Source organism: Equus przewalskii, chromosome 24 (assembly GCF_037783145.1).
Source record: "Equus przewalskii isolate Varuska chromosome 24, EquPr2, whole genome shotgun sequence".
In the NCBI taxonomy this organism is placed as follows: Eukaryota; Metazoa; Chordata; class Mammalia; order Perissodactyla; family Equidae; genus Equus; species Equus przewalskii.
The window spans coordinates 17,669,964-17,690,708 of NC_091854.1; positions in this window are offsets into that span (position 1 = coordinate 17,669,964).

Below are 20,745 nucleotides of genomic sequence, written 5' to 3' on the forward strand. Positions count from 1 at the left end.
ATTAATTTACACCTTGGGGATAGGAGCTTTATTTGGGGCTTGGAGAATTCCACTTAAATGGAATTCCACTTAAATGTGTGAGAGTGGCTTCTGGGAAGGAAAGAAGCAGCAGCATTTTATAATCCCAGCCAGGGAGAAAACTTGGACTATAGCTACTGCTGTTAAAGGAGTGGAGGCACCTGTGACTTCCTCGAAATTTGAAAAATTGTCTGTTCTGTCCAACTTTTCCTATTTTCCCTCAGATTAGGCTAGCAATACTTTAATTACTTGGGTAAAATAAATGTGATTATAGTCATTCACATGCCTGTTCAACATTCATCTAATAACCACATAGCAGAATAATGATTTCAGATATTGTTGAACATGTATTGAATTATCTTGTTGTCAGTTTCATTTGGTTATGATATTAATGTGAGCAATATCTTTGACCTTTAGTTGAGCCAGGTGGTATGGATGAATGATCACAGGCAGTGCAGCAGAGTAAAAAACATTAGATTTGGGGCCAGCCTGGTGGCACGGCAGTTAAGTTTGCATGTTCCACTTCGGCGGCCCGGGGTTCACTGCTTCCGATCCCCTGTGTGGAGCTATGCACCACTTGTCAAGCCATGCTGTGGTAGGCGTCCCACATATAAAGCAGGGGAAGATGGGCATGGAGGTTACTTCAGAGCCAGTCTTCCTCAGCAAAAGAAGAGGAGGATTGGTGGCAGATGTTATCTCAGGGCTAATCTTCCTCAAAAAATACCCCAAAAAACGAAAAACATTAGATTTGGGGTGGGGTGGGGAATGTTAACTGCAAGGTCAGAAAGAACTGGGTTCAAAATCAGCCTCCAACAATCTCCAGCTTTGTGACTACTCTTTTGAGAGTCCATTCCATGGCGTTTGAAATGGGCCTAATATCTAACTTTCAGTGGTGCTGTGAGGATGAGTAGAGACTTGAGCGTAAAGTCTGACAACAAATAGATGCTTAAAATGGTAACTATAATTTATTTATGACTGATTTCTTTTTTTTAATCAAAAATATTTAGGATTCTTTTAAAGGATTTTTCCTTCATTAAATAAAGCTGTAACCATCTAATTCTCCTCCCCTGATTATGAGAATGAGGCAATTTTCAGGCGAACTTGTAGACCCTTTGAAAGCTAGGATGGGATTATAGCTCTTTAAAATACTTAAACTAACTTTTTTCTTTTACTAATCTCTGTGGGAAACATTACTGAGGGTGTGTGCTGAGGAAAAAGAAAGCTTTTTTTTTTAATGGATCCTGTAAGGTTTACAGAAATGACTGATGATTGTTTAATTGCCAAATCTCAGAGAATTAGCTGGAATATAAAGCAATCAATCATTTAACCAACATTTATTGAAATACTGTGAAAAGGGCATGGGCTTTGGAATCAGACAGGACTGGGTTTGAATCCTGGTTCTGTTATTTTCTATTTGTTCAAACTCTAACGTTATTGTTTCACCCTTCGAGTCACAATTTCCTTGTCTGTGACATGGAAACTATTGGGAATTTTAAATAATGCTTGTGAAATTCATAGTATGAAACTTGGAAAAATGTAGGCTCTTGATATATAGCAAATGTCGTGAGAATACTAATGAAGATAATTGGTTAAATGTGGAAGCATATTATTAGGACAAAGATAAATAAAATACAGCAGTTTCCCTCAAGCAATCTGAGATATTATTCCAATAAAGAAATAATCAAAGTATAATTGGACACATGCTAGAAGAAGCCTATGTATCTATGTACAGAAAGTTGTAAAATTATGGAGGAGAGAGTTATAAATTGAATTGGATGTAAAAGAATGGTAATTTAATGAGCAGAAGGCAGTGAGGACATTATTGGCAGTGGAATTGCCTTTTTAAAGGTAGTAAGGCAAGGAATAATAAGTGTAGGCAACAGCAAGACGTTTGATATGGCCTAGCAAACTCTGGAGTTTTACCTCTCAAAATTTACTATACGTAAAGATTACCTGGAAAAATTCTTAAAAACACAGTTTTCTGGGCATTTCCTCAAGGAACTATGATTCAGTACTTGTGTGGAGTAGGCCAAAATCGACGTTTTTAAAAATAAGCACCCAAGTGGTTTTGATGTAGATGGTCTTCTGACAACCCTTTTAAATAAAAGACCTAACAAGACGTAAAGGACAAATTGGAGGCCTTTGAGTCAGAGAGTCAAATTATGAGTAGTGTTCCAGTGAGGCAGAATCAGACTGTGAAAGAGAAAAGGTTTTATAAGATGTGAAGAACACAGAAGATAAGAAACCCTGGTGATATGTGGGATATAGAAAGTGAGGGAGAATTCAGCCTTGAGAAAAACTCTACATTCCTCTCAGAACTACCATTCTTAAACTAGTGAGAACCTGATCTTCTAAATTAAGGTTTACCTCATTTGGTCCAATGTGAAAAAAACATTGATTGGAATTTCAATAATCACATATATTAACTAAGAATAGACTGGGATAAACTTTATATTATTAGAAGTGGTATTAATTCCTTTCTTACGGAGGGACCATAATCATCATTTTGAATGATTTTTATCTTCTAATGCATCCAAGCATGTTGAGGGCAACTAGGAGAAGTTGAAATTCCCATGGTTAATGCTTATCTCCTATTTATTTGTTTGTTTTTAATGTAAGACTCCTCGCTTATATTTCTTCTTCTCTACCTCTCATTCTCCCCTCTTTTTAAGGGAGACTTATGTTTACTACAGTGATGCTCACACAGAGAAATGCGTTTATTAGCATTTCATTTCTGTGAGTCATTCCCTTTTGAAATGCAAATATAACTGCAAATGGTGATACATTAAAGATTCATTACCAATTCATACCTAGGTTGGGTGAATTTATAAAATCCTTTACTCTAGGCTATCTAGATAAAGCAGTTCCCTACATATGATATAGTAAAGATTGAGCCCCCCCAAAAAATGATAAAAGAGGGTCCAGAGTTGTTCTTTGTCAAGGAAGGGGGAGGAATTCTGTTAGTCCTCTGTATGGGCTTCTAGTGTCATTACCACCAGAGACCATGATGGCCATTAAATATATTAAAAATAAAGAAACCTTCCTAGTTAGGGAAAAACAAATTGAAACAATAGCATACTATTCTATAAAAATAAAGCAACAGACACATCAGATAAACAAAAATGAGCAGTATCGATACATTTTCAGTGCTGTTAAGAGGAGCATGAAAAATCCTTGCTTAAACAGAGCTGGAATGTAGACTGCTACAACCATATTGGAAAGTAATTCGTTAGCATCTATAAAAATTTAAATATGAACAAACTTGTAAAACAGTATTCTTAATTTTAGGAACTGGTAATAAAAGTATAAAATCACCAATATGGGAGCTTATATGTATAAAGATATTTAATACATTATTGGTTCTAGTAGCTCTCAAACTGGAAACATCTTGGGCGTCTATTGATAGGAGAATGGTTAAAAAGTTGTAGTACATGTCCATTAAGAAATATTAGTCAGCAATTAAAAAAATAAATTGGTTCTATATGTATTGACCCAAGGGAATGCCCATGATATATTATAAGTGAAAAGAGCAAGAGGAGGAGTTCAGGATATAGAACGTTGTGCTCTTTGTGATAAATGAGGTTTGGAAAGCCAGCTACCCAGCTCTCATAATTTTGGTTGCTTCAGAGTGGTACAATTGAGAGTGTTTATTATACTATTCGTATTTTTATGTAACTGTGCATTACTGAGTTTAATATGAAAAAGTGTAACATATAAGATGAGTTTTGGTAAGGAAGATAAAACCCACTGATGATAGAGTCCAATATAAACAACCTGTTACAGGTGACCCACATATGCACAATGAAGACTCAACTTTGCATATCAAAAGTTGGCCGTTGTATTTTGGCACGAACAATATTTGGTGCCAAAACTAGAAGTGCATTTTTGATCAATATCTTGCAATATTTATTTATTTTTTAATTAAATCTTTTCTTGCAAAAACAGGAGATTATTGCTGAGAAAGCTGAAATTTTCAACAGAAATTCCGGGAAGCCAGAAGTCTCTGGGTAATGTATGAGTCACACAGAAGGAATTTATTGCTATCTGGACAAAGCTTTTCTCTAAAAACATAAGCAGGTCAATAGGTCATGAGCAGTCGATTACTTTATTTGTAATGACATAAATAAATATTAACAAGACCACTTTCTTCAGAATAATTGATGACTAGTTAAAAAGAAATAATCATGTGTTTATTATTCAGAGTTTTAAGGGGTTGATTTGACCCTCGCTCTTTCTTCTTCTTTCACCACTCCTTTCTCAGAGGTAGATCTTTAGAGGAGATTTTCTGGGAAATCAAGAAAGTGAGAGACTTCCTAATGAGGAGTTATTTTTCACACCCAGGGAAGGGAAAGATACTATGCCCTGAGAAATTCTCACTTTTATCAGTTAATTTTATAATTAACTTAACACTTAGATCAGAATCCTTTTCCACAAAATCTTGTTAATATGAATTTGATCACATTAATGTTGCTTGACCATCATGTCACGCTTTTTCATTAATTTGTATATTTCATTCAGCACATACTTATGGATCATCACACTTAAGAAAAGGTATTGGGACTAAAGTAAACAACAAAAGAAAGCCCCTGCCCTCATGGAACTTGCCTTTTATCAAAGTAATTATCCAACTGAGACAGATATATAGAGATCTATATCATATGACATCTGCATTTGACTCAAGGACATGACTTCAGATTTTCTACCCTCTATGAATTCAATATTCTAGCTGATATTTTACATTTTATACCATATTAAACATAATTTGAAATCTGAAATTTTCATATATTTAATAATGCCTCATTTAATTATTTTATTCTCCTATTTACTTTTTTAAAAATTCCTGTTTGCTAATGAAGAAACTAAAGCTTAGATGGGTTAATATCATTTATTTATTTATTATTCACTCAGTCAAAAAATAATGAGAGCTTACTAAGTCAGGCACTATGCTAGGCATTGAGATGATAACTCTAAGCAGAAGTTACAGCCCATTAGGGAGAAGAGGAAAAGGAAGTTGGTAGTTAAATGCTATATGGGGACAGGACCTGCTTCATGGGTGTGCAACCCATGCAGTCACATATGTAGTTTACTGCTCTGCTCTGTCTGGAAATTCTTAATAATTTTATTTTGAACTTGTATTTTGTACGTGAAGTTCATTGGAACAATGGAGGATTCGTGTTTGTGTAGGAGACAATGCACTATGCATGTCCACTGTCATTCATTGCTTCCCCAGTGGCATATAGCATTTGTGATGCCCCGAGAGAACAGAATTCTGGTGAGTCCATTATGCAGGAGAGTTCAACAAGACTCAGAAAGAGTACAAGAGAACTGTGTTATGTCATGACAAAGTTAGGACACCTAGAGTCCCTGCAAGGCCACATTTTCTGAACTTGCTTCAAACACAGACAATAGCCAATGATGTTCTAAGAAATGCAAACGATCAAGAGACCCTATCATATCCTTTTTCCCATGTTACTTCCCTGTGTTAACCAACCAGTTGAATATAAAGACACGAATGAAAAGGGAAAGTTAGGGCAACTCAGTTCCTTTTCCTGTCTTACTTACTCATGAGTGAGATGGATGGAAAGAATATTAGTAGAATTTGTGTGTATCAAAAAGTGTAATAAAAAACTGAGATAGTTTTGTGTAGTATTTCTGTTCTGTCAAGAACAAAATACATAAGCATACACAAGCTATGAAATATAAAATGCATAATATCACTGATTCTGCATTTGAGTTAAATCTTCCCATATTTTCACTTAAAACTGGCATTGTCCAACGTAAAGAATAATGGTAAAATGCTTGCTAATAAATATTTATATTAAAAAATTAGAGTGACATTAAGTAGCAAAAAAAAAAAAACACCATCATAATGCAAGAGAGAGAGAGAACATGGAATAAAGAAAAAAGCCTTATTTTTTTTTACCTTTATTAGCAACTTTTTCTTGTTTTTTGAGCAAAGGATCCCATATTTTTATGTTTTACTGGGCCCCACAAATTATGTAACTCGCCTTAGATACAAGTACAAGATTTTCCTGATGACACTTGTCAGAGGGGCAGAGCTGGTTTTCAAGTCTCGATCTAGCTAGTTTCAATGCCTTTAAGCACTATAAAATATTGTACGAAGCTTAGCCATGCTCTTACAATGATGATGGAGACCCATCAGAATAAAGAGAGAGAAAAGGAATTGGACCATAGATTATGAAGGGGGATGTCTAGTTTTCCCTCTTGACGACACTGCTAGAAAGCTAACTCTAGATAAATGGCATTAGGGAATTTGACTGTCGGCCTTCAGGTTCATCACTTTCCCTGTGACTACTGCAGTTGGCCCTGTGGCAGGAAGGGGATGTTTGCATGCAAAACCGCTTGTTTCTCAAACACATCTGACAGGCCACTTTCTTATTCTATTTGCAAATAAATCGGGTCCTGAAAGGTGATTAGATTACGTTTATACTCTGGATTCATCATCTGTTGATCATCCCCTTATAATAATAGATAATATTTCATAAGTATTATATTTTTAGAAAGTCAATATATAAATAAATATTAACGAAGGAAACTTCAGGATATTTTGATGATTGTATTTCCTTCACCTGCCCTTGAAGGAGCCTATTCTGGACTTGATTTTATTCTACCACTACCCTTTGTCCTATAGCATTAACAGAAAAGGTGCATGGTGCCACAGCCATGGTGTAGCATAAACAAAAGTCGACATAGAGAAAACAATGATTTGAACACAAAACATGGACTCTGGAATTTATATGAAAAGTCAGAGAAGAAAGAAGAGAGAAAAGAATGCTATTCCAATGTGACTTGAAGGAAAGTTAAAGTAAGTGGCATATAGTTTACCGATGTGGAATTAAATCAGATTAGAAGGTTTATGTCTCATGCTTTTTAATAAGCACAATGTTGTCCTCTAATTCCTCCAAATGGTAGCAATTAAAAAAGACAACTGCCTCTAGATAGTCCTAGATACTATCCCAAAATAGAATCACATGGATACACAATTTTCAGATATGAAGGTTGTGCAATTTTTCACAAGTCTATTTGCATTTTATTACTTTTAGTAAGTTAATAACGTACATGATACGGAGCTTGAGATACTCAAACTATACTGGGTTATTTTCATATTGTTTTTCAAAAAGGATTCATAATCACTATGTAAAGAATGAAAAGAAAAATATAACTAATTAGGAATGAAAATAGAAAATTTTTATAATATTATTTTACCTCTAGAATGATTGAAACATTTAAGAATGATTTGTCCACTGATTTAGGAAACAAAACACCAAAACCCAAAACTTCGCTTTTTAAAGGCATTTTTCTTGGTAGGTATATTGGATTGCTAGGTCAAAGGGAAGCTAGAGATTTAACAATATCTCATTTATTGTTTTCATGGCACGACAAGTATGAACTTGATGATAAAACCAGTGGCTGAATTAGTAACTGCTTGAGCTGTACTCCTAAGAGATTTATGAATAAATGGATGTCAACCATTAGGACAGGAGTGGTGTGGCAAGGCTGCTGTCTGCAGACACTGGTGAAAAGTTACTGAAGAGTTAGCACACGACAGTCAAGGCTGGAAGAGATCTCAACGGATGAAAGAATGGATTGAAAGCAATGAGATAAAATCCTATAGGAATAATTGTAAAGTCTGGTGACTTGGTTCAAAATATTTATTGTGTAAGTGTAGGATAGAAAAGAAATGTTCCACATTGTCATACTTAGTGGCTTCATTGAGCGATTTAATATTTGTCAACAGTGAGTTATTATGCTAGAAAGGACAATGCAATCATAGGCTGCACTAATAGAAGTAGAGTGTCTAAAACAAGGAAGGGAATTATCCCAGGAGATCAGAGAACAGTGGCACTGAGTGCACTAGTCACATTACATGGGGAACATCATATTGCAAGACGTGGCAGATAAATATGTGAAGAAAATGGGAATATTTTGTCTGTAGAAAGAAAGTTATTGGAGGTGCATGATGGCTGCCTTAGCTGTTTAACGGGATCGTATATACAAGATAGATAAAATTTATTCTTCGTGACTCAGGCATATGGCTTCTGAAAGGAAGCCAAAGGGAAGCCACTTTTGATCCAAAAGAAGGAACACATTAATTGGAACTCTTAAAAAAGTAAACCGGACGCTTTTCCAGGCAGTGAATTCGCTTGCACCAAAAGTACCTAAGAAGATACTGGAAATTCAAGTTACAATTATAAAAGAGTCCTTCACTGAGCGACAGGCTGATAACCTGTCAGCTAACCTCTTAGCTTCTTTCCAAGTGGTAACATATTTCAAGAACCAAATTAAGACCGGGAATTAGGCACCTTGTGAATGATGACTACAAAGCTAGTAAGGCAGCATCTTTGCCATAATACAAGTTTTATTGCCTACACATTCCATTGGAATAGGCCTTTCTTGTCTGCTGTGGCATCTGTAGACTATTATTCATTATCTACCATGTATTTTAACTATAGGATACTTATTTGGGAAACATTTTACGGAACTGAATTCACAACAGAAATCTTTGTTTCTGGAATAATTGAAACATACATCTAGGTGTTATGATGATGATTAAATTGTGTTTCCTTCCAAGATATTAGTATCTATTATTTCTCTTTATTTGTAGCCCTGACATTATTTTACACCATAAAAATATACCTTCAGGATAGTATTCAAAAAGTCTAAAATATAATTAATTATGTTCAACTGGAAAAATAATAATACAATGCTTTTTTCCTACTTTTTTCCTCTTTATTATTTGCTAGTGTGCTGTGATGTTAGACTCTAAGATAAATGCTAAAGCTGACTGGATTTGATCAAAGCCCTTTTTGTCATTTTCATCTCTTAAAAAACTCAGCAAACAGATATGGTCAAAGATCAGGCAGCCAAGTTTATCTGTTATGTTCCAGCATCTTTTGTGCAAAAAGCTGTATGCTTTAAAAGTCAAACAGATAGAGTAGAAAACAAAAATATGATTCATCTTAGTGTAAATGTAATTTTGACTTGTAGTATCCAATATAAGAAACTATAAATCACAGACATAGTCAGTCAAATTGGACCAAATTATAAAGCAAACTTTAATTTTAAATGGAGATGCTAAATTCCTCCTCTTCAGGGCCCATACACCAGCTTTAGGCAGACATTTCAATATTGGCACTAATCCAGGAACAAAAAAGCAAAGCAAAACAAACAGAAAAACAAAAAGCTCATGAAATGGAGTCTACACTACACTATACTTGCTGCTTTGTAATTGTAAAGCAAAATAATGCGTGTGCCTATGTGTGATTACTAAGTTTTATTTTTCTCGGATGACGAGTTACAAGAAATACCTATGCAAGGCAGTTAACTCTTTCCAACAGAGGTAGGATCTCGAGGCAGCTAGTGGAACGAAAGTATTTGGCCGGAGGCCTAGTGCTATTGGTAAACCACAATTTCTTGCACTGCCACTATAATTTAAATTAAGTAGAAGCCGGGCTTATAAACTCACATTATGACCCAAACTTTATGGCCCTTTTATATCTCCTGGGTTCTGATCACAATGAAACTTTCTCCATCTGAAGCAATTTAATACAAACATTCCTTTGGCAGACTATAAAATGTGATTTTTCAGTCAACCTTTTATAGGTATGTTGGGTGCATATTGTGTGCCCAGTTGGAAAAGGAAAAAAAGGAAAAAGAAGAAACAATGACAATGTAAGCATTGAAACATATGTGTTGTGCTCCTATAAAACAGATTTGCACATGAAAAAATACTGAGATCTTCCTAGCTCAATTTTTGTTTTTCTCTGCAGAAGGCAGATGAACAAAGTTTCAGCTGAACATCTTAGTCTGTTAAAGAGCAACACTGAAAAGCTCTACAATTAGAAATTTTCTAGCACTCAGTCATTTTATGTGTCTCCCTCTCAGCCCGAACAAAACTGTTTGCAAGTGGAAAATTCCTCTTTTTGCCTGTGAGCCTAATTCTAAGCAATAACCCACAAACATTTAAGTTGCATAAAGAACAAGAAAATAGCAAAGTTTTCACCTCATAATTTTATTATAATAGGTAAGCTAAAAATAATGCCAGATGTTTTAAGAGACATGTGCCCTTAACAATATACCAGGAAAAATAGACTATTGAAAACAAGTTGTTACAATATGGAGGAGACAGGTGCAGGATTTGAGCAGGGAGAATTTGGCTAGAAAGAAGTGTTTGAGTTCCATATTTACCATGTAAACACCCAGAAATATGCATTACTGATGAAACCCTTGGAAATCTGAGGCATTAGATGTAATGGCTATTTGGTTTTAGAGTGGTCGTATGATAATGCCGCCATCAGTTACAGCCTTCCAAATAATTCGTAATAGCTACAGAGAGAATGAAATTGCCAATCAATTCAACTTTCACCAATTCTTTCCCTATTCTTCTCAAAAATCCGAATGTAAGGAAACAGATTGTATTTGCACGTGTGATAAAGATAATGAATTACTCTGAAACTAAAATTGGGGGGCAGAGGCAACAATTATGGTGATTGGAGCACTCATTTGAATCCCAGTGCTTAGGATATTTTTAAACTGGGTCAGTTACTATAGAAAAAAAGTTTAAAAATAAGACATTTAATGTTAAAACAAAAGAAACCAACTAAGTCGGTGAAAATCTTTGGCTACTAACAGACGAACAATGTGTCCATTGCCTGGAGCAAGAGAAGGCTGACTGATGATGTGTAGATAAACTGAGCTCCATTCTGAATTTGTCCTGCTTAATACATTCATCATCTCTTTGTTCCATTTATCTTCCATTGTAGCTGTACTGTCACTAATGGCCTTTCTACACTTTGAGTTGTACAGCATGTGTTCAGAACTTCACTCAGTGATAATGGACCCAAACCCAAGGAGATTGATGGAGAGCCCCTTGCAGAATGGCGCTTAGTAGAGTGCCCCATTGCAGAACCATTCACCACTGGGTTGTGGTGCATAAGCTTTGCTAATACTCCAGCATTAAATATCAGCTGTTCTGAAATAAAAATAGTCTTTTTAGGGGCTGGCCTGATGGCATAGTGGTTAAGTTCTCATGCTTCACTTCAGCAGCCCAGGGTTTGCAGATTTGGATCCCAGACGCAGACCTAGAACTGCTCGTCAAGCCATGCTGTGGCAGCATCCCACATAAAACAGAGGAAGATTGGCACAGATGTTAGCTCAGTGACAATCTTCCTCCAGCAAAAAGAGGAAGATTGGCAACAGCTGTTAGCTCAGGGGTAATCGTCTTCACACAGAAAAGAAAAAATAATCCTTTTCATTTCTCTTAAGCAAAAAAAAAAAAACCCAAACAGAAAACCTCATACCTTTTTGTTTTCTCAAGTTTCTGAGAGACGAAAATGGGTGGCACAAGGCAGTAGGAGTAGCTAAAATGAAGAGCTCCATGCCTAAGGTTTAATGAGCATTTTCTCACAGTATTTAAGATCTGTAGTATTGTCACTTTAAAACTCCAAGTCATACTGTAACATTGTTAGTCTTTGATTTATTTGAGCCTCTTTCCTCAGGTCACCAAATCTTTCTAAGTATCTTACTCCACATTCTGTCAATGAAAATTTACAGGCTGGTAGCTACATATTGAATATGAATCCTGATTTTCCAACTGTATTGCATTTGTCCTTTGACTTCCTTTTGAAAAATAAACACTTCAGTTTTCACAGTTTCTTTTACTGAGAAATTATCCAAATGCTACTAAGTCCAAGGTAATTAGCCTTTGCTTTTTCCAGAAAAACAACTGTGATGAAAAATTATAATTTTTCTCATAATGGTGCTCCTAAAAGTACTTTTCTGCAGTGCTCTCAACTGATACTTAATGTTGTGTTTCATGGTGGAAAAACATGAATTGTTGCAATTCCATAAAATAATTAGGTTGAAAAATATCCACAGCGCTCAAAATTGATTTACAAGAAAACGTCTACTCTTTCCATCTTCAAGTTACACAAGAAAGAAATATCTTAGCACTGGAATTCAATTTGGAAACAAAATTGAACATCAAAATAAAATTGAAAAATAACACTCAATAGACTTTTCTTTCCTCCCAGTATGTGTATTTCCAAAAAGTACCACTTGGGGAACTGTGTAATTTCAAAAGTGTTTTCCAGAGGGAGAGACAGATTCTTTTGCCTTCCAGGTTGGTACAACTACTTTTAGTTTTATGGATTACTCAAAAGTGGCAGGCACTCAAATTAACAAATTGACATAAGATTCCTATGTGGACATTGCTTCAGTCCAATTTGCACTGAATTAACGCCTTGAATGAGATTGTTGTTGTATTAGAATGGCAGATGGTAATAAAATAGCATCCACAGTAATAAGCAGATGATATAAACTGTCTGAAAAATGGCCATCATAAGGAGGAACTATAGGTCTGACATAGACTTAGGAACATGAGACAAGCATCCCAGTGTTCAACATTCTCTCTATTTTCATCCACGCTGATGCCATTGGCCAGTACCTAATCCAACATTTTAAAGTGGCCAATAGGATGGTAATTTATATGGTGTAAGGTAGTATTTTAATTATATTGGTGAGGCCATTTCTTTCTACATGACCCATTTTCTTTCAAATGGTACCTAAAAGAAAGGAGAAAAGAAAAATAAATAGAGAATTTAGGGAAGGTTCCCCAAAAAAGTTGGCTTATGAAAGAGACAGAATAGGTTATAGGATAATTGCTTCCAAGATATGTTTCCTTTCTCATGTACGTAGCATTTTTTGTTAGTTAAGTGCTTTTTTATAATTTGTTCATAATAATTAAAATAATATTGATGTTTTCTTCTAGGAACAAAAGAAATATCAATTAAGTCTAGAAAATTTAGAATGGAGAAAAGTATAGAGATGAAACAATGACAACTCCTAAGCAATATTTTGTTTATAATAAAAGTAAATTTAGATTTAGTTCACTATATGCAAATTATTGTCCTCAACACCTTAGAAGCTGACTGTGTTTTTCTTAGGGATGCTTTGAGGCTAATACTATTTTTATTCCCAAGAGATAAAAGTGTTAACATTTTGGAATAAAACTTCACAGTTTTTTCTCAGTGCATGTCAATTTATACACATATTTAAGCACAATAAAATTTTATTTTCTCACAATTGGTATCATACTTTCTATGACATTTTGTAATTTAAAAAAATTTGTGTAAACATTTGCCCATGTTATAAATATATTTACAGCATAACTTTTAATATTTGGTCTTTTCTTGAATACTGTAATTTTTTAACTAATCCTTATCATTTTACAAAATTTTCCCCTGTAATAAATGAGACCATACATTTTATAATTATATCTAGATTCACAAATATTTATACACATTTCAGCATTAAACTCTCCTCTTTTTTTTTTTTTTTGAGGAAGGTTAGCCCTTAGCTAACTACTGCCAGTCCTCCTCTTTTTGCTGAGGAAGCCTGGCCCTAAGCTAACATCTGTGCCCATCTTCATCTACTTTATATGTGGGATGCCTACCAGAGCATGGCATGCCATGCGGTGCCATGTCCACACCCGGGATCCAAACCAGGGAACCCCGGGCCGCCGAGAAGCAGAACGTGCGAACTTAACCGCTGTGCCACCGGGCAGCCCCTAAACTCTCCTCTTTTTATGAAAATGGGACACTTTAAATTGCATGGAATATTACTTGTACTTTCAAATATTGAAAAATATCTTTGCCAAGTATATTCGAATCCAAATCTTTCCATCAGAAATTTCTTCTTTGATTAACTTATAAACTGTTTTCACATCTTTTGGACTCCTTGACCATATTTTTTAAATTGCTGTGTAAATTTTGAAAATTATTTATTTTTCCAGACAACTATTTTATCTAAATTGTAAAGTTTATTGGCTTAAATTATGTAGTAAAATATTGTATCTTTTTTTTTAAACTTCTATGTCTGGTCTATTTCTTATTTTCAGTTTTGTGAGCTTTAGCAATATCCATCTTCATTAGATTTGGCAAAGTAGCATTTATTATATTGGAGCTTTGTTTGAAAAAACAGTTTTTTAATTCCTTTAGCATTTTTGTTGTTTTCTTGAGTTCTAGTGGCTGTGGGACAAAAGCAAAGAACAGTTATTGACTGTCAGGGACTAGTGGGGACTGTCACTTGTCTATGGTAATGAAGGGCAACCATTAGTAGCTACGTGACCAATGGCACTTATCACAGAGCTGTTTCTGATCAGAATTATCCCCTAGGTCCTCTGTGGAGGGAAACAGAATACGGCTGTGCCTGGAGGGCTCAGCTCATTCACCCCGTCTGTAGGAGAAGAGAATCAACTTTCATTGTATACTTAATATCCTTGGGAAAGATAAAGATTAGGTTGATTTTCTGTTACTATATATTTTACTGCGAATTTTAATAACAATTTCTAACCAGGAAATCCAATGAGGCCTTAGCTAATTATGAGTTTAGCTTACCTAATTAATTACCTTACTCATCAAACACTTTTTGAGTATCTTCTATGTCCCACATATTGAAGTATTTGTTGGCAACATTAAAGTGAAGAAAATGTAATCTTTGCTTTCAAGAAGCTTATAGTCCAATGGTGAAAATAGGCATAGATATTCACTATAAGATGTGTGATAAGAGTTACAATTGATTATATACAAAATGCTATGGAAACCCAAAACACATTCCACTTCTTAGGGAAGTCACAGAGGAGTTTATAGAAGTAGTGAAACTTAAATTAGATGAGGAGTCATTCACCAGGTGCAAGCTTGAATGTGTCATTTAAGGAAGGGGCAAAGTTACAGAGACGCCAAAGATCTGGGCATGCACGCAGACTACTGGGAGATGTAATAGAATTTATGCTTGGAATGGCATGCAAGAGGCCAGATTCCAACATTTGGACTTCATCACTTGGGTAAAAGCAAGACAGAAGAGACTTAATCATTAACAGGGGTTTCAGATTCTTGTTCAGAATGATGAGTCTAAGGTCAGGAATTTTGTCTGCCTTGTTCATTGTCACACCCCCAGTAGAAAAAGAGTGTCTGGCACGTATTACACACATGATACATAAATGTTGATTGAATGAATGTAATTCAACTTCAATTAAGGACCATTATCTAAAGACAAAATATCACAATGTGTGTGAGAGCAGTTTGCAACGTCTGATGATACGTTTCAATGCTCAAATAGATACACTGAGAGGAACCAACATCCTTTGATTTTAGAATAATTTCCATACATTTAATTCTATTCACAATCCACATCATAATAAATTATTCTTTTCTCAAGTGAATCAATTAAAGGCTCGGAAGAATTTATTACACTACACATTACTATAGCCTTATAAAGAGCTTTGAAAGTTTCGACTACTGCTTCAATATTTCCATGAATTAGTAAGTTACACACAGTGCTCCCAATGCACAGATAAGTAGGAACATGTTAATGAAGATTGCAGGAGTCAAAGTTAACAAGAAAATATGTTTGGGATCGCTAATTCTCCTTTTGGACATCTCCTTCTGGACTCTGAAATAATAATCTCAAATAATTAGAAAAGCAACATGACCATCTTTATCTTGCATATGTTTCCCTGCTTGTATGAGAAAGGTAAAAAATAAGATAATTAAATAAATTTTTATCAGATTTATTTAGGTAATTGACCTTTTAGCAAATATATATGGATCAATCCTTTTGATTGATGATACAACAAAACAATAGTGTACTTCAGAATAAAGTTTAGGATAGGACTAAAAAAATGTCTAAAATTTCAGCTGAACCATAAAAATAGAGGAAGGCTACAGTTTTGGTTTGTATGTGTGTTTTTTGTAACCAAATTCTTTGAAAAATGCTGAAGATGTGTTAAATATCATCACATTTATTTAAATTTTGCATTTCAGAGATATCATTATTTCTTGACCCATCTTGCATGAGTGAAAATACATCTAGTCTCTCAGCATGTTTTTACAAGTTTTTTTATGAGGGAATGAGTAAGAGGGGAGAAACAGGGGTGGCATGAAAGAAATGGAATGGCCTATAATGGAGACCAGTTTGTTTATTTTAATTAGGTGGTGGGGAGAGTTATTTTATTTTAAATTTAACAAGGAGTTAGGAGGTTATTTTGAAATTTATTCTTACCCCACTCCCCAGATCATTAGTCTTCACTCTCCTTTACAAAACCACACAGCTTTATAGCTCATAAATTATATTTTCTCTCAGATTTATTGTAAAATGCCTTTTTAATCCTAAAGAGAAAAGTAAGGTGATATGTGTTTTAAATAAAATAAGAATTTGTCTTCAGGCTAATTTGCAGGTTAGTGATTCAGGAGACTATAAAAAAAATACATAGCTGTGGTTTATAGGAGCAAACCAGTCAGCTTCCTGAGTGGATATGCAACTGTTCAAACTGGAGCTCAGTGTATTAAATAATGTTTGGAAAAGGCCTCCTGGTTATTTGCAAACATGTTTAGATTTAAATTTAATATTTTGAGCCCATGAGAAGGGGATCACCATAAACTCATCTTATCTGTCAAATAGACAATACACAAGGGGATTCTGGTAGTATAGGAATGAAGATCTGGGAACCAGCTGCCAAAGGTGATAAGAATAAAGGAGATTTGGAGAAATTTAAATATGGCTTCATTTAACATTTAAAGCCATTAGTGAAGCGCAGACAGACGTCACCGATAGGCTATGAATATAGAGAACGGAGGTACTGAATACTTCGTGTGGTCTGCTGTAGGTCATTTCTGAGAGAAGCTTGTGCTACATTTTTCTATGTAGTATTACGAATTTGCAAATAGCAATATTAGTACAAATGGGATTTTGCCAATGTTTTGACTTTTTAAAAATCCCAATTAAGATAACTAATTAAATAGAAGTATAATGTCTCAAGCACATTTGCAGCAGTGACTTGCGTCATTGCCATATGAGAATATATATGGTAACCAAAAGTAACATTAAACCTGAGGTAAGACATTTTAACCAAAATCCAATGAATGCTGATTAAATATATAATCAGATGCAAATGTGAGATGTAATAAGTCATGATAATTTTTCATCTAAATATACGGTACATTTACACAAACCCACAGACAAAGGCATTGAAATGTTGTGTTCATTCTGAGTTATTTAAATCCCAGAATCTTAGAGGTGGGGACTGCCACCAGGGATCAGCTAATGTAGTATCCTGGCTGTCTTAAGGGATGGATAGTTGCCAATTCTTTTCTTTCATTTCTCCTGGGAAGAAGACTCAAGAAATCATTTCATTCATTACTTTATCATTCTTATGGCTACAAATAACTCATTATCTCAAAATCACACTTAGCCTAAATTTGTTAACCATTTTAAAAAGTGAATATATACACTTTCAGTAATGAACGTCTCTGTGGAAGTATTTCAAAGACAGAATAACATCACTCAAAGGAAGAAAATGAAAGTGAAAAATGTTCCCTTCACACTGAAACTTTAGAGTCGAATGGATCCCTTAATTTGTCCACCTTAGATTTAGATATGTCAATAAAAATTTCATGTATGGCAAAAGGGAATAGAAAAATAATACAGCCTAATAATTAATAACAGCTAATATTTATGAAAACAATATTCCAGACACTATTTTAAGCTCCTTAGATAAACTGACTCATCCTAGGAGAGACAGGCTATGATTACACTTCATACTGGTGAAGAGATTGTTGCAGATGTTTAATTTGCTCGGATCACCACAGCGAGTGAGCAGTAGAGCCGTTTCCAATCCAACCTCTCAGAGCCCAGAGCTCCTGCCCTGACCACCCTAATCTACTACCTCTAACACAATGACAGCAAGGGGTTTGGGGAGGAATCAATTAGATAATCCCTATTAGATCCACGGGAAAAGTCTCTTCTATAATAAATACTCCATAAATATTAATTTACAAGATTACGATAATGATATGATGATTAGTTTGCGGTCCCTTATGAATTCCATTTTGGATAGTGTGTCTTATAAACCCAGACATCTCAAGAGTACATATTTGGTCACATTTAGCAGTAACTTTTGGTTTAATTTCTTTTCTTCCATCACTGTGTAAAACTCTCATTTGTTAATAAGTCAACAACATTTATGAAACATCTGTATTATGTGTAAAGTATGCTCAAAGAAAGTGCTTTGTCTTAGAGAAGCTTATATTTGACTTGATAAGTCAGAATATTCTACTTGCATAAAAGATTGAGTGCTTTAAAATCAACATGGAACAATTGCAAATTAGTTTAGTGCCAACTACAGGAAGGTAATAATAATTCACATTTGTTTTGCTTGCCTGGCAGCACATATACAGAACTTGCATTTACATGATGCTTATAGTCTCCAAAATACTCTCACATCTATAATCTCATTTGAACCCCAACCATCTTTAGCTACTTAAATCCCTGTTGAGCTTCAGACACATATTTTCAACTGCTTCTAGAGTTCTCTACTTGTAAATTCCATATTCCACTTATTTTCAACCTTTCCAGAATCAGGCAGCTGAAACTTCCCGCTGAAACTCAGCACTTTTTCTTTACTTTCTGTCTCTTTAACTGCAAAATGATGGGTTGACAGTATTTTTCTATTGTAAAGTTTACATATTTATTCCGTTTTTTAGAAGACATTTGATTTACCTCTCTATCCTCACACCTAGTACAGTGCTTAGCTCACAATAGATGCTCAATAAATATTTGTGGAATAAAGACATCCCAATTTTATAGGAGAAGAAACTGAGGCTGAGGGAAATTGACTAGTGTGTTGAAATAAAGCGATTTGAAAATGTGGACAGAGAAAGTAAGGAAAAGAGCAGAGTTTCAGTTTTATCATGAGATGTGTCTGAAATGCGCACAAGCCAACATCTAACATATTTTCCATTGCTGCCGCACCTCCTTCTCTCTGTTTTGCTACCAGATAGCAATGCCAGCCCTGCTCAGGGTCCTTATAGTAACTTTTAGTAATCGTCTACCACAACGATGTTTTCAAGGCTTTATAGAAATGAAAATATCACTAATTTTTTTTTCTTTTTCTTTCTCCCCAAAGCCCCCCGGTACATAGTTGTATATTTTAGTTGTGGGTCCTTCCAGTTGTGCCATGTGGGATGCTGCCTCAGTATGGCTTGATGAGTGGTGCCAAGTGTATGCCCAAGATCCAAACCAGTGAAACCCTGGGCCACTGAAGCAGAGTGTGTGAACTTATCCTCTCAGCCATGGGGCTGGCCCTCACTAATTTTTTAGTACTTCAAAATTTCTGTTCTAAATGGAAACAGAGATAATCAAGTAACCTATCTTCAAATATTTACACACATCTCTACTTAAAAACACCATATTGGATTATAGATTACAAAAACCACGTAAGATATACCTCAGTAAGTTTTGAGGAAAACAATGAGATTTATTTTGGCATTGACCCTGTAAAACTTTATAGGGAAATGTCAAATTCCCCTTTTGCTAAAGGTAGAGCAGGGGAATTTTTCCTGAAACTCTTTGCTGAGCTTTACTCCCAAATGGGAATGTGAATTACAGTTAAGAGTTTCTATCACTAGATTTAATCCCTCACCAGAGGCTTTTCTTTTTAAACTTCACCTGAAGCAGGGAATCTATTAATCCCTCCGCTAATGGGGCAGATTTCATCCTGCCCTGGGATGTATACAAAACAGAAGTCTTGGCATAAAGCTTTCCTTAGCTCTATTCACGCTTTGATGGAAGAAGATAAATTTCTAGATAATAAACCTTTTCTTAACCAAAAGCAAATCTGATGTTTTGTTTCAGTGTTCCAAGTTTCTGGATATTTTGGAAGACTCCATTGACTCCCAAGAAAGCTCACAAAATGTCTCTCAGTAATTTTATGACTTCAGGCCCATAATCTGCAACTTGGCCTTTTTGAGCTATTATATCAGATGATGTACACTGACCTTTGGGATTCAAAAAATTAGCTTGAATCCCATTCCACGTGCATGGGAAACTGTATCATTCCTAATATCTCTGGGGGTTCTTGTGGAGAGGGTTGGCTCGTATTTTTCTGGATCTCTTCTGGCTGACTTCCTCTATCTCTTGAAATATTGTAGTTATAGAAGAACCAGTCATAGAGAGTGTCCTATGCTGTTTTCTCATTCTTTGGCCTGAACAATGAATATGGCCATTTAATTTTTCCCCAAAATATTATTCACACAAGAAAGGTGTGTATCTTGCACACAAAGGCTTGAGGTAATAGAATTTACAGCATAGCACTTGCAGCATAAAAGTAAATACTGGACATTACATCTTCTTTTTCACAGAGCTCTTCAGTCTTGCTGCCAATGAGCCTCTGGACATAACTGCCTTTCTGTTTCTCAGAATCCATCTGTGATGGTTATTTTATGTGTCAACTTGTCTAAGTTATGGTGTCCATGTTTGGTCAAATACTAGTCCAGATGTAGCTGTGAAGATATTTTATAAATGTGATTAATATTTAGAATCAGTTGACTTTGAGTAAAGGAGATTACTTTGAAAATGCGGGTGGGCCTCATTCAATCAGTTGAAAGCCTTAAGAGCAGAAACCGAAGTTTCCTAGAGAACAAGGAAATTCTGCTTCAAGACTATAACATAGAAATCCTGCCTGAATTTCTAGCCTGCTGGTCTGTCTTACAGATTTTAGACTCAAGACTGCAACTTCAACTCTTATCTGAAATTTTGGACTTTCCAGCCCTACAATCACGTGAGCTAATTCCTTAAAATAAATTTCTCTCTACATATTTACGTGTATTCTACTTTTTCTAGTTCTTTGTGGAATGCTGACCAATACATTCT